At 41.2% G+C, this 12,283-nt stretch overlaps 1 protein-coding gene across 1 annotated transcript in view; it reads right to left on the bottom strand.

Annotated features, from left to right (window-relative positions):
- Window positions 1–6,633, bottom strand: part of STARD4 (StAR related lipid transfer domain containing 4) — a 19,977-nt gene extending 13,344 nt beyond the window's left edge. The window contains exon 1 of the mRNA XM_006755295.2: window positions 6,523–6,633. The gene's annotated coding sequence lies outside the window, so the exon portion shown is untranslated. The remainder of the gene's footprint in view (window positions 1–6,522) is intronic.
- Window positions 6,634–12,283: the final 5,650 nt, after the last annotated feature.

Below are 12,283 nucleotides of genomic sequence, written 5' to 3'. Positions count from 1 at the left end.
AAAAAAAAATCACCTTTGTTGTATTTTGTAGTAGTTGCTGCTATTGACAAAGACTCTCTCCTTAGTCCCTCCGAGTCCGATGTTTGACAAGGCCTAGCTCTTGAGCTTGTCCTTAGCCCCCTTGGTTGTTTGAGCAAATACCCTGCTAAATCAGTTTAGTGAAAATTCCCCACCCTCAAAAATTCCTCATTCCACCCTCATTCAACCACTCTGGCCTGCCTTCAGCAAGAATCCTATCAAGTTGATTTAGCCAGATCCCCCTTACCCCTAACGTTTCCTCTTAGTAATTTTCCCTCTGGTGATATCTTCCCTGTTCCTTGACTATAAACTCCCATTTATCCTTGTTGCATTCAGAAGGAAGTGCAGTTCTTTACTGAGGTTTCTTTTTTCCCATTGCAATAGTTCTTAAATAAGATTTGCTTTTACCACTTTAACTTCTGCCTCCCTCAAGTTTTGACACTGTTTTTAAATGTTAGCTTTCAGGGCCCACTGCTAGGCAGTGTGATTCAGTGGGTCTGTTCTGGGATAGGCTCCAGAAATCCAGGTCCTTTAAAAAGCCTCACTGATCATTCTGTTAACCCGCCAGGACTAAAAACCATTGATGGAAAAACTAAAGGTGAGAGTTAAATCAATGTTGCAGTCAATATTTAAAGAGTGCAACACAAAGCATACAAGCCATTAAAAACGATAAACACTAAAATGATATAGAGCAGTTGAGGCGGAAAAAAACTTTTTCTCTACCCTCTTAAGGTTCTGTCTTGGAATGTGCGAATTAAACTGACAAAAGACAGGTTAACAGGAGAAAAGGTACACAAATGTTATTTGATGTTAACATTTTAATTTTAGGCTCAGAGGCCTTCATAAAAAATAAGTGTAGTGAAGACTGGGGAGGGGGGGTAAGGGCTAGGTGGAGGTGGGTAATGAAGGAACATCTGTAATACTGTGAACAATAAAAAAAAGAGAGAGAGACATGAAACTATGCAATGCATGGTCCTGTTTGGGATCTTGGACCAGAATGAAATTGTTATGAAGGACATTATTGGGACAAGTTGCAAGATTTGAAATAAAAAACTATAGATCAGAGAAAGCAATACTGCAAAAGGTTAACAGTAAATCTGGTAGAAAGATAAGCAAGACTTCTTCGCACTATTCCGGCAACTTTTCTATACGTTTGAAATAATTTCTAACTAAAAATAAAAATTTAATAATAAGTTTTTTAAAAGTATCCTAACACTTTAGAAAAACCAATCACATGAGGCAATCACTAAAATATTTTATTTACTCCAAAGTTTAATCAATACAGCAAGAAAAAAAAAAAGTGGAGACCCAAAGTAGTAGTTAGACCAGGGCTTATAAAGCATTTTAATAAAGGGTGTTAAATTTTGGAGAAGTGACAAGATGAGGAAAAGGGATTGGGCTTCTAGGGTTGATAAATTATGGGAAGTAATTACATGGAAAAAAACAATAGAAGATAGGGTTATTTTAGGAAAGTTTGTGCAGACCATCTCGATGCCAACTTTCTGTCTCCAGTGATGAGCTGTCCTCCTCCTGGTGTAGGAGAGGGGACAGAGAAAACCCTCACAAAGGGAAATGTATGTCCTACTTTTAGGCAGCTGGTGGGAGGAAAAAGAGCTCTTTTTTCATTTGCTGCTGATTAATTGCCTTCAGCTCAAAATAATCCTTATACCAAGTGGTATATTTTGGGGTGGCATATCACAGAAACATGGGAAAGTATATAGAGAAAATTCAAAAATAGAAAATTTAGGATCTATGTTAGTGGTGCCAAATATATAACAAGTACAGGTCCTACCCGCAGACTAAAAGTGAATGAGCTCATTCAAAAAGTCTGCCAGGAATATATCCCATTTCCACTCAAGAGACTGCCAACTTGATAGCTAGTACAATGATCTTATTCAAGATCATTTATGTTATAAACAAGCCTAAGTTCTTAGAGAAGACTTGCAAAAGAAATTTCACTTATCTATTACAAAGATCATTATCACAATGTTATTTACACCCAAAATCACCTGGCAGGTTCCTGTGGTTGGCAGATAATTTTTAAAATATTTGATAGAAATCAAAGATGAATGAAAAGCTATTATTGTAAACAACGTTACCTCTGTGCAAATCCAGCACACAAAATGTAAGCAATAAAAACTACCTATAAAGATGAGAATCTTTAGTAATCATTCACTCCTACTGCTGATCAGTATGAAGTCCAAACTCCTTAATTTGGGCTTATGGGCTCCTTCATGCACTGGCCAAGCTTGACTACATAATTTCTACTCTTCTTTCCTGGATTCTCCTAAAAATTAAGGTAGTTTCCCTCCCAACTTTTCTCACAGCAACTCTGTAATGTAATTTATTCGCTTATCATCTTCTCCCATTTAACTATAAATCTTTCGGGCAGGAAATGTGAAGTCTAGCATGCTGTAGGGACACAGTGAATAAAACAGAAAAAAAAATGGTGAGCTACTAGCCTGACTTAGGGAAAACCTCAAGATATCTAAGGCAGGTCCATTTATACTAATCATCCTTGAGCTTCTAAATGACTAAAACGTACATTAATGTAATGAAACAACAATTTCTCAAAGAGGCCTACTATTTTATTTACCAAGCATCTAGTGTATACCAGGTCTTAGAATGACAGAGATGGATAGAATCTAGTTTTTGCTTTCAAAATTGATTTATTCCACCCATCAAAAAAACTTTTTTTTTTAACTGCAATGATAACAAAAACTAAAACATTAAAGATCATTAATGAGTTACTTTAAGGGTAGTGGAGTAGGAGGTAGGAAGGGAAGAGAACAAACTACATAAAGTTGGAAAGCTCTCTTTTAGCCAGGGAACTATTTAACCAGGCAGTTAATTCTTGCATGAATTTTTGTTCATCAAGATTAAGTCCAAAAGAAAATAACGGTTACTGTCTAAACCCGGGGTTCTCAACCTTCTGGCCCTTTAAATACAGTTCCTCATGTTGTGACCCAACCATAAAATTATTTTCGTTGCTACTTCATAACTGTAATGTTGCTACTGTTATTAATCGTAATGTAAATATCTGATATGCAGGATGATCTTAGGCGACCCCTGTGAAAGGGTCATTTGACCACCAAAGGGGTCACGACCCACAGGTTGAGAACTGCTGGAACCATCAGTGGGTGGGCAGGCATGACAGAGGATCTCTACAAATATATTCCAAGACCAAAAAGGGGCAGTATTGGGGTTACCAAAGTCTTGGCATTCTCTTAATACAGTGGTCGGCAAACTCATTAGTCAACAGAGCCCAATGTCAACAGTACAATGACTGAAATTTCCTTTGAGAGCCAAACTTTTTCAACTTAAACTATATAGGTAGGTACATTGTTATTAACTTAATTAGGGTACTCCTAAGGCTTAGGAAGCCACACTCAAGGGGCCAAAGAGCCGCATGTGGCAAGCCGTTTGCCAACCACAGTCCTAATATAACAGGGTATTCATGCTAATTTAATGGAAAGCATACCAAATGCCCTCCTGCAATCTCCACCTGTGGAGAATGTCAGGGAATGTTTTAAATACCATTTTGAACTCCTTCTTATTAATTCTTTTATTCCCGTTCTTGACCTTTTATCAAGAAACTCTCCAACTCTACCACTTACATTTCAGAGAGAACAGGTACCAGTTAACTTTATCAGAATCTAAGAGCTCCATATATAAGATTATATGCTCTTGACAGTTTTATTACACAGTGCTGGGCAATGTCTATTTTCATGTTTTACTTACTTTAACCTTTTTGTTCATGTTTTCTATGTCCATATTTTTGAAGTGATCACTGGGGTAGATAGTGGGTGTCATCATAGAGTGGGCAGCTTTCCCCAGTTAAAATTTTCCTATAAGCACCACAGTCATTGATAAAATGCAACCCCAATTTTTGTCAAATGTATGTCCTGAGAAATGGCCACAGGTGTATTTTTTTGTTTTTGTTTTTTTTAAACATACTTCACTGATTTTCTACAGAGAGGAAGGGAGAGGGACAGAGAGCTAGAAACATCGATGAGAGAGAAGCACTGATCAGCCGCCTCCTGCATACTCCCCACTGGGGATGTGCCCGCAACCAAGGCACACGCCCCCGACCGGAATCGAACCCGGGACCCCCCAGTCCCCAGGCCAACGCTCTATCCAGTGAGCCAAACCAGCTAGGGCCACAGATTGTATTTTATAGAACATAATAAAACCCTAATAAAAAGTGAATGCCATAAAAATCTTTTTCTATTTATATAGTAAAATTAAGTCACAATTCATTTTTTAAAGAAGCTCATATAGAAATCAACCTTCCATTAACCAATAGATATGAGTTTCATGTATGTGAATAGCTTCAATTTAACATACCATAGATTTCCCCCTAAGATGTGGTGCAAACCAACACCTTGTAAATTAAATTGTATTTACCTAACATAAAAATTTCAGCACATGCATGATTTCCAATCAATCTTGAATTGGCAATTTAGCTTTTCTAACTCAGTCAACTATGGAGTTTCTCATTTTTGAGAGTTGGCTGTAGCATTTGCAACAGGAAGCCTATTCTGCAGTGTGACTCACTTTGACTGATTTTAGCACAAGCTTTACAACAATGTTGAGACTTTTTACAACGCTTAAGGCAATAATTCTAATATCACAACTTTAAGTTTATGTCCAAGTTAATAATGTTCAAGCTCCTAATGCTCTAATCCTTTATTTAAAATAATAAAGCTAACATTTTAAAATCATTTACTATGTGATCTTTCGGGCCACTTTAAATCGTATTTTTTCATTTACTCTTCATAAAGAACCTTAGGAGCCAACCCTATAATTATTCCTAATTTACAGAAAGGGAACAGAGAGCAATAGGGAAATCAGGTCACTTGCCTAAGACCAGAGAGCTAGTAAGCGATGGAGCCAGAATTCCAACCCAGGGCTTCTGCCTTCAGAGGCTAAAGATCTATTCTGTAAAACGCTGAAAGCTGATCACTGACTAGAAGAGACTTTACATTAGAAATATGACTACGCAGTAGTAAAAAAGAATCTCTTATCCGTTGAGACAGCATGGAGGGACATGGAGAGTATCATGCTAAGGGAAATAAGTCAGAGAGAGACAAGTATCACATGATCTCACTCATATGTGGAACCTAAGTAACAAACTGATGAACTTAGTGGATCCAGAGACATGGAAGATGGAACAGAGAGCAGAATCTGAGGGAAGGAGAGGATGTAATCAACCAAGAACTCTGTTTGCATATATGCACGGCCCATAGCCACAGACACTGGGGTGGTGAGGGCCTGGGGCGGGGGCAGGTTGGAGGGAGTCAATGGGGGGAAAAGGACATGTGTAATACTTTCAACAATAAAGAATCATTTTTAAATATATGTATATATGACAAATATAACAAAATATGACAAATATATTGAATTTGTCATATTTTGTTCTGGTTTCTGAACCCAAAATAGCTCAGGTAATCCTTTTTCTTTAAATATCTTTTTATTGATTTCAGAGAGGAAGAGAGAGACAGAAACCTCAATGATGAGAGAGAATCCTGGATCGGCTGCCTCCTGTACGCCCCGCACTGGGGATGGAGCCACCAACCCGGGCATGTGCCCTTGAACAGAGTAGAACCAGGGACCCTTCAATCAGACCCTTCCCAAAATAGCTCAGGTAATCCTTTTTCTTTAAATATCTTTTTATTGATTTCAGAGAGGACGAGAGAGACAGAAACCTCAATGATGAGAGAGAATCCTGGATCGGCTGCCTCCTGTACGCCCCGCACTGGGGATGGAGCCACCAACCCGGGCATGTGCCCTTGACCAGAGTAGAACCAGGGACCCTTCAGTCAGACCCTTAAGGCCGACACTCTGTCTAGCAGCCACTACCCCAAACCAGCTAGGGCTCAGGTGATCCTTCCTAATGGTAAATTAAGGGTAACAGTAATAAGGCGAATTTATTGAGGAGCTACATGAGCTTATCCGCTTAGCACCGAACTTGGAAGGCACCTCCAGGAAGCACTGGAAAAAGCGGTCTTTTATCCCCATCATCTTAGTCAACGCTTATTGTGAGAGGATGGGTCCTGGGTTGTCTGTGCTTCTACCCAAAACTAGGCAGCACGGTGCCCCGCACAGAACGTGACCTTGGCAATCTTCACCGCGGCCCGAGAAGCGAGGTTACTACCGCCCCTTCCCCACTGAACAAATGAGGAAACGGAGGCCTCATCGGTGCCCAAATCCTGAAGCCGGCGAGCAGTGTGGAGAGACAGGGGGCAAGCCCCGGGTTACTTCTGGATCGCCCGCGCCCATCCCTGGGACTCAGTGTTCCTTCTCACCTGTGAGATCTACACCCTCGGGGAGGCCAGGGTGCACCATCTCCGACCTCCACGGCCGCCTCCCCCACCCCACTCCACGCAAAAAGCTCCGGGAAAAGGCACCGGGCTGGGCGCCCAGGACGCCCACCGGTCGCCCTCCCTGCCTCCCTCGGAGCCGCCTCAGGGCCCCGCGCCCCCGCGCACCCACCAAGGCTACCTGAGCAGAAGCGAGGAGCGAGGGGCACGCCGCTGGGAAGCGCCAGGCCAGGAACCGACTCACCGCTCTCCGAAACACCGACGCGTTCAGGTCCCCAAGCTTCCCCGCCCATCGGGGCAGCGGGCGACGGCAGCCAATGGGCGTCAAGCCACTGCAGATCTCAGCCAATGAGAAGGCACCAAGCTGCACAGGGGAAGGCGGGCCGAACGTCTAGCCACGCCCGCGTCTCGAACCCGGTGCCCCGAGGGCTAGTCGCTGAAGTTGGCCCGAGCAACGTGTGTTTGCTTGGATTGGCTGGCGTGGCGGCGTGCGGAGTGCTGATTGGTCCCCGGGAGATGGAATGATTCCGCGTGGGTGGGAGGTGGCGGGAACCAGCCGGGGTTCCTTGGTTACGAAGTTTCCTCTGGGTTTGTCTCGGGCCGGGTGTCCCAGGGCCGATTCCCGCTGGGAGACACACACACGCACAGAGGGAGGGCATGGTGACAGAAAGGGGTTGGGCTGGCTTAATCTCCTCGACTATTCAGTTGTCGTGCCACGCAGCTGCACTACCCCCCAGGACCGAAATCCAAGCGGAGAAGGCGCCTGGGCTGAGGGTGACGCGCCCCTCTGCCCCCACTTCTCCTGACTTAGAGTTGAGGACGCATATAAGCAAAGTCATTGCCACAGGGCGAATCTGTGTTCTCAGATAAGGGAATTTAGAGGCCAAACAACCTTGACATTAGAGAAGAGGTGTGGCAGGTGGCGTTAGCAGCCTCATAAAGTGTTCTGGTTTTCATCTCTTTGAAGGTAACATTTTTTTTTAATTTCAAGTCATTTTATTTATTTATTTTTAAGCAAGTTTACTTTTAATATGTAGAATCTGATCCAGAAAGAAATTTGAAATGATCAGAGTGGCCCAAATATATATCAATTACAGACAGATAATGTAAAGCCCCCCAAAAGGACATATTCCCTGAGTTGCAGATTTGATGGCAGAGCTGAGTTATGACCCCAAGAATTCTGGATTTTTCTTGCAGAACCAAAGCAGTTCTCGTCAGAAACTCCTAAATAAGGATCTCTGTGCTGCAGCTGGTTACTGGGTGGATAGGATCAATAAAACTGCAAGATGTGCCAGGAGGTATGAAGTAGGGACTTGATTTCCACTTAAAAGTTGTGGAGGTGGGCAGCAGATCCTATGAAAGAAGCAAGACACACATGGAGAAACTTTTTTTCAAGGGGGTTCCTTCTGCCCGGGTCACCTGACAGATACAGGGGCTTCTGCAGTCTTTCTGGTTCTGAAAGGTTCACTCCAATCAGGAGTGAAGATAACTCTTGATCTAGTGGCTGTGGAGTCACCCATCTGATAGGATATTTGGCAAATCTGAATTCTAAGAATCAGGTGTTGGCAAATTATATTTACTAATATATATAGTTTACAAACCAGGAATAAGAAGGAATGCACTGCTACTCCATTAGTCACTATTGATAGACTTGCAATGAGAATAAATAATACTTTATAAATTTTAAAATTAGCATCACTGAAAGAATCACCACACACCAATTGCTATTATTCGCTTTTTAAAAAAATCTTACCCCAATGTTTATCTACAAAAGGAATGATAGCCCTAGCCGGTTTGGCTCAATGGATAGAGTGTTGGCCTGTGGATTGAAGGGTTCCAGGTTCGATTCTGACCAAGGGCACATGCCTGGGTTTCGGGCTCAATCCCCAGTAGGGGGCGTGCAGGAGGCAGCCAATCAATGGTTCTCTCATCATTGATGTTTCTATCTCTCTATCCCTCTCTCTTCCTCTCTAAAAATCAATAAAAATATATTTTAAAAAATAAATAAAAGGAATGATAATTTGTATAGTGATTACTTTTCCATTATCATCTGACAAATAAAACACATCTACCTTGGGGCTAAGTGGATTCAATGAAATATAAAGTGTGTAAAAGTTTATACAAAACACTTTCTCACAACTATCTCAAAGTATTACCATTTATATGCAAACAAGGACCACAATAATTGGCCAATAAATAATTAGCAAATTACTTTAAGACAGATTAGTTTCTGAGTAGCTGGACTGGAATTTGGTTCAAGTCTGCTGGAAACTCTTAACTCCCACAAAAATCAATGGGTTTCATAGTTCTCTGTCAAGTATATGTGCACAGCAGTGGGGAACAGAAATAAAAGGCCTAATCCCTACCCAGAGGTTTACCCAGAGGAGGAGAGGAACAGGTTCTCATACCCTTTTCAGAAAAGTAGAAAATTTGTATCTAATTATTAGCATTCAGATGTGGGTAAGTTGCTCAGCAGTTTTGCATATTCTCTCACAGAACCCAGTAGAACATTTTTAAGACAAAATTAATGGCTTTTCTTTTTGTGTAAGGGGTTGCTGCATAAGGTCATTACATCACACTTATGGCCAGTAGGGTGGTTTCTATTTCTTTGCCTTTTGTTCTTCATCGGTTGTCATGTTTTTGGTGGTTACAAGTTAGGGTAATTAAAAACTACCCTATGTCCATCAAACTGGAATGCTACTAAAAGCAAAACTGCAGGTTCAGAAAAAATATATGTCCTCTAGAGCTTTTGATGAGGACTTACTATGGACCAAGCACAGTGCTAAGCATTTTACACATATTGATTCATTTAACCCTGATAACAACTCTATAAGAATGCACCATTATTATTATACTCACAATGTAACTATAGCATAGAGGACAACAGACAGGTCCCCCCTCCAAATAATGTTAATATGGAGAAATAAACTTTTCATCCAGAGTTTAACTACAAAAGAGATTTGTAATGTATTTGACCAACTGTATGGAAAAATCACCCTAAAGAGACAAAACTCATTTAGCTTCTCTGGCAAGTTCTGACTCTAATCAGACTAAATATATTAACAAACCTAAAGAGCTTCCAAGAGGAAAAGCAGGAAAAAAATTCAAAACACAGAAATAATATATCCATAATTTCTGACCAAGAGGTAATAAATCTAGAAACAAAACACACATGCACAAATATCCCCAACTACTTAAAAAATAAAAAATAAAAAAATTGTCCCCAAATTCTGATCAAAAAGAAAACCAATTATTAATAAAATATTTAAAATATCAATAAATATTACCATTAAGAAAAATAAATTTAAAATAAAATCCCTGTAATCAAAACCAGGGACTATGACAAATTTAACAGAGCATTTGACTCAGAAAAATTCATAGCTTTAATTCAACTCAGCAAATATGGATGAAATACCTGCTGTAGGAAACCTGCTGAAACTGGGGAAGGTTATAAAGTGGCCCCAGCCAATTCCAAAGCTGAATTTAATTCTGAACCTTTTATTTATATAACCAAATAAATGTTGTTGTTTTTCAAGTCAATTTGAGTTGATTTTTCTCTCGTTTAGGATGAAAGAGCCTTTGGGAAATAGAGGGCCCCTTTTCCCTTGCCACACTTTCTCCCTTTGTTTTATCCAGCAATGGGCCTGGAGCCAGGGAAAGGGTGGGGGTGTTGGGACAGGATGTCCTAGACTCAGTTCTAAGGAAGGAGGACCTGAAAATTTTCAGCTTTGGCTATGTGGAGACAACGGGAATTCCTGCATTCCTGGGCAGTTTCTGCACCTAATCTGAGCAACTTTCTGGGTGAGGCCATTTATACATATGTCAGAATCCTATATTATAAAAGGCTAATATGCAAATCAACTGAAAGTCAGAATGAGCTGCCGCTATGATGCGCACTGACCACCAGGGGGCAGATGCTAAAAACAGGAGCTGCCCCCTGGTGGTCAGTGCGCTCCCGCAGGGGGAGCACCGCTCAGCCAGAAGCCCTGGTGAGCACAGTGGCAGTGGCAGGAACCTCTTCTGCCTCCGCGGCAGCACTAAGGATGTCTGACTGCCTAAGCCTTCAGTCGGACATCCCTTAGGGCTCCCGGACTGCGAGAGGGCACAGGCTGGGCTGAGGAACCCCCCCCTCCCCCCGCCCAGTGCATGATTTTCATGTACTAGGCCTCTAGTATATATATAAAAGTTATGTTTTTCTTTTGTTGTTACAAATATCACAAACACCCAAGGCTGTGTTTAAATGAGTTTCCTTAAGGCCAAACTGCATTTTCTACATTTGGATTCCATGAAATTCTCCCATATCATTTCAGTAAACCTTGATATCTTGAATGGGTTTCTGTTCCTTGTAATCCTTCCCTGACTCAAAGAGGTACAACACTTGGCCCATCCCTTCACGGAGATTTTTTTACATGCTTAAACAAATCAACTAATGCCAACTATTAGTTACATGCGCTTGTCAAGGAAAGAGAAGAGTTTGCACAACTTACTAAAATGTGATTAAGAATATTTTCTTTGCAGGGCTGTTATAATTATTTGAGACAGTACTGCAGAGGCTGGCACAGCTTTTGGCACTGCATGGCACACAGACAATGGCAGTGGGCGTTAGGGAGGAACACTTGAGTGAGAACAGGAGTGAGGGTGTGGAGCACAAAGGTCTGCAAATCTCCCATTCATTTGCATCATGAGAGGCATTTTTAAAGTAAAGATGTCAAACCCTATTCTAAAACTACTGGTTTAGTAAAACCAGAGTCTTTGGGGATGCAGATCTAGGAATGTGACTGCTAACAAGCCTCCCTGGATTGTGCCACCTTGCTCATCTAAGCCCAGTATGACTACTGTGTAAGAATTCCTAGAAAAGAAGGGGCCAGAGGAACAGGCAACTGTTAAGAATCAGTAGGGACAACACTGAATTGTCCATGGTATTTGTTTCTGTTACTTACGTCCTGTGTTGTACTCTTTTGTGCTATCTGCCCTACTGTTTAAAGTTTACGCGCATTGGTTTAAAAAAAATAAATATACTTTTAAGAAGATTTAGGGCATGTTTTAGTAAAACATGTTGTACCAATGTATACAAAATATTCAATTAGGAGACCATAATTAAAACAAGCAAACAAAACTCAACTTTTACCTATTGTTCATATATCAAAATATTCAGATGTGCCGAAACCGGTTTGGCTCAGTGGATAGAGCGTCGGCCTGCGGACTGAAAGGTCCCAGGTTTGATTCCGGTGAAGGGCATGTACCTGGGTTGCGGGCACATCCCCGGTTGGAGATGTGCAGTAGGCAGCTAATCGATGTTTCTCTCTCATAGATGTTTCTAACTCTCTATCTCTCTCCCTTCCTCTCTGTAAAAAATCAATAAATATATATATATATTTAAAAAAATATTCAGATGAAAATGGAGGCCAATTAACAAAATTATAATCATCATAAATGATATAAATAGCTGATTCCAAATGCTCTGTTGTAGACAGCACCTATGGAATAGTCCAGGCACTGCTCTAAGTAGGTATTACCATGATCCCCTATCCTGCATATTAGGAAACTAAAGTAGAGAAAGGTAAGGTAGTTATCCTAAGGCCATTTGCCTAATGAATGGCAAGGGTCAGATATGAACCCTGTGCTCTTGGTCACTATGTTATTCTCCCTTACATAAAGCTAATGTCCTGTCAGGGGCAACAGACTTTCTGTCCTGTGTGGGGAGTCATGCCAGCTCGTGGTACCCATGGTATGTGAAAGATATCAGGAATTTGTAGGTGAATCCAGTCTCCAGAAGAACATATAGATTGCTTCAGGTGTGGCGGAGCATAGTTGGTAGCAACTCGCTGTCTCCTTATGAAGACAGTTATTGAAGTTAAAGAAATGTAATGTGTTAGGTTCATAAATGTTCAGAAGAACAACATTATATGACCATAAAGTGTCTCAAACACTGGAAGTTAGGT

Source organism: Myotis davidii, unplaced genomic scaffold (assembly GCF_000327345.1).
Source record: "Myotis davidii unplaced genomic scaffold, ASM32734v1 scaffold130, whole genome shotgun sequence".
Classification (NCBI taxonomy): domain Eukaryota; kingdom Metazoa; phylum Chordata; class Mammalia; order Chiroptera; family Vespertilionidae; genus Myotis; species Myotis davidii.
Note: the sequence above shows the minus strand (reverse complement) of the source record. Positions and strands in the feature narration are given on the sequence as shown.